We start from the raw sequence: 3,418 nt of genomic DNA, 5'->3' as shown, positions 1-3,418 counted from the left end.
TATCATAATTAATTTGAAAGATATACTTGGAAATGGTGAAAATGAATAAATTAAAAACTCCTAATTTGTGACTGCAAGACTATAATTGACCATGTTCATCTTTTCTCTCTTTTGAGATAAGGAAATTAAGTAAAAGTTTCATAGACTATACAATTGGTATTGGTAAATGATTTTGAATAGTTCACATGGGCTTTACTTGGTCTAGGATACTATTTATAATCATGAATAAAACCCCATTAAAACTTGACTTAGATTTGGATTCTACAAGGTATTAGAAATTGGAAATGAACGGTTGAGACTTTCCTATTTGATTTGATAACTAGGCATTAAGATTTATTGACTATGTATAGTTTTCATATTAAATATGATGAGGACATGATTGCCCTATTATTGGGCATAAAATTCTGATTTGAGGCTTTGGATTAATTTATTAAATAATTAGATATTTTAATTATTTTGAGTGTCAAGGAAATGTTAAAGGCTAAATTCTATTTAATAAAATAAGTATAATTAACATAATTGATTAGGCTTGAGATGATGAATTCAGTTTAGATGGAAATTGGAAGATGTCAAAAGTAGTGATGTTATACACATCATTAAAATATTGTCAATTTTATGTGTCAACATTCTTTACCTTTTTGAGTTTGCATCACATTAAAAAGAAGAGGCAACGTCATTTTGAAATCAATGAAACATATGATCATAATGAAATTGCAACATGCCCTAGTCATTTTGGTAGATTGAAAGTAAGGAAATAGGTTATTAATGTACTCTAAAGATAGAAAGTAGTTTGACAATACTAGAACAGTATATTAAATATAGAATGGAGTTGAAAGATACAAGAAATGTGGTTTGATTAGGTACAAAGAGATGAGAAGATGGTTATATACAAGGAAATCAAAATGGATAAATATGAAGAAATAATGTTAGTAAGGGGAATGATATGTTTGAAGAATTATGCAAAGGGATATGATTTCTGTGCATAAAAAAAAATGATAACACCAAATAATGTTGTTTGATGAATGTGGGTGATTGATGAAAGTGAGTGATTGATGGAAGTGAGTATGTGGGAATCATGGAGGAGATTTCAAATTCTTTAAAAAGACTTCTTACTATAGCACTTAATGTGTGCACGATAATATAACAAGTCCTAATGATAGTTCATCAAAGTGTAGGAAAGATGGATATCAAATCAATAGTATAGCCTAAGATACTATAATATAAAAGATTGCAATGATGTTTATCCTGAAGTGTTTCAATGATCTATGAACAAGCAAGCATGCATATAAATAATAGCTAAATAAAACTTTTTCCATGTCAAGTTGAAATCCAACAGCTGATTTGAAACTTCAAAAATATTTTGTTAACTCCTAATTTGATAATTTTTGAATCATTCAAAATTGCTTTCAAACGATCTCCATTTCTACTCTTGCCTTCCCCATAGCGACTTTACTGGATTGCCTACGTGTCTTTGTTGAACATGTACTCTGTAAAAGATGTATGTCCAAATCATTTTGGTTAATATGTTTCTCCAATTGTCGTTTGTTTGGTTCTTTATTTGACGTGGTGTTTTTGAAAACGTATTGTTTACGGATAAGTCTCTTTGCAGGAAACCCATGCTATTCTATTTATGCCTTTTGTCGTTTGTTTTTGCTTTCTTAAGGAGGTTTGGAACGATAGATTGAATGAGTTATCCTAACTTATATTAAAAGGTTTTACGCGGCATTGCAGGCATTACTTTGAATTTCTCGTTCAGAATCTCCACTATATAATGTGAAATCATGCTTCACATGAATTCAATCACATCCAGTACTCTTCTCAGTGTTTTCTCAGCTGATATCTGCTTCTTGTCGAGCAAAATGGCAGACTACTTGCGCTTGAGCTTCATTTTTCTGTGTGTATTTATAAGTTGTTGCAGCGAGCGTGTGGTGGGGGGAGATCCCGATTCCTTGCAAGATTTCTGTGTTGCAGAGAAGCAAGGCACAGGTAGAAATCTGATGCATGTGCAATTTAGTCTTCTTTTTAATCTCTTTTACATACCTGTCATAGTACTAATCAAATATGAATATGAATATGAACAGTTTTGGTGAACGGCTTCTCTTGCAAGGACTCCAAAATGGTTTCAGCTGATGACTTCTTCTTCGGAGGTCTGGGACGAGAAGGGAATACAAACAACGCTGTAGGGTCTAACGTAACCGCGGCTAACGTTAACCAGATAGCGGGGTTAAACCATCTGGGTATATCGATGGTCCGCATAGACTACGCTGTGGATGGAATCAATCCTCCTCACACCCACCCAAGAGCCACCGAGATCTTGGTTTTACTCAGAGGGAAACTGTTAGTGGGGTTCATCGACACAACGAACAAGTTTCACAGTAAAATGTTGAAGAAGGGAGATGTGTTTGTGTTTCCAAAGGGGTTGCTTCATTTCCAGCACAATGTGGGTCATAGAAATGCAATGGCCATCGCTGCATTGAGCAGCCAGAATCCAGGAGTTCAGGTGACTGCCAACTCTCTCTTTGCAGCGAATCCTGGCATTCCAGATGGAGTATTGGCCAAGGCCTTCCGCAGCGATAACTCCCTTGTCGATTTCGTTCAGGGCAAGTTCGCGTGATATAGCTCCCTATTGGCATTCCTTATTTATCATTCCCCATTCTTAATAAATTTAAGAGGTGGCCTTAATCTTGATGATGATTATTTTTGTTATGTGTGCCTTAATCTGGTCGAGAAACTAGTATCTGTTATGCAATTATTTGTGAAATCCAAGCAATTATAAATCACTGTAGTAAACAATGGTTAAGCCAGTTATAGATCAAATGGCATTCACCTACTACATGGTAAGCGCATAATGGCTAAAACTAAGGGTCCGTTTGAGTTTGGTCATGGGTATAGGAATGGAGAATAGGAATGTAATATTGGGAATAGGAATGGCTATTCCAATAACAGGGATTTTTTGGAATGGGTATAAGCTCATTTTAGAGGCAAAATGGGAATACAAAAAATCGTATTCCAAACAGAAAATAAAAATCGTATACCAATTTTTCTATTCCTATTCCATCAACCAAACGGGCCCTAATAGTATCTTCGGAATCGGTTTAACTTGGGTGGTGCAATTTTGTTTTGTTTTGTTTTGGTATGTAAGTTTATGTTTGATTTTATGTGATGTTGCCACATAAGGATGATAAGATTTTTTTAATTAGCTAAAAATAATTCGATAGTTCCTTCTAGTGGATAAATAGCCAAAGGCGATGATCATTTGGTGAAATTAGAGGGGAAAAAAATTTCAATCAAGAGGGTTAAGAGAACTAGGAAAAAACATAATTTTTGATTGGCACACAAGAAATGATTCTCTCATCACAATGGTATCATATTGCACACAAGTAGACTTTCGAATTACAAGCCACAAACGATAGGACTT

At 34.4% G+C, this 3,418-nt stretch overlaps 1 pseudogene; it reads left to right on the top strand.

Annotated features, from left to right (window-relative positions):
* The first annotated feature begins 1,859 nt into the window (after nucleotides 1–1,859).
* On the top strand, nucleotides 1,860–2,776 carry LOC149568088 (putative germin-like protein 2-1; annotated as a pseudogene).
* Nucleotides 2,777–3,418: the final 642 nt, after the last annotated feature.

Source organism: Cupressus sempervirens, chromosome 3, assembly GCF_028749045.1.
Source record: "Cupressus sempervirens isolate cs-2001-9-10 chromosome 3, ASM2874904v1, whole genome shotgun sequence".
NCBI classification, from domain to species: domain Eukaryota; kingdom Viridiplantae; phylum Streptophyta; class Pinopsida; order Cupressales; family Cupressaceae; genus Cupressus; species Cupressus sempervirens.
Note: the sequence above shows the minus strand (reverse complement) of the source record. Positions and strands in the feature narration are given on the sequence as shown.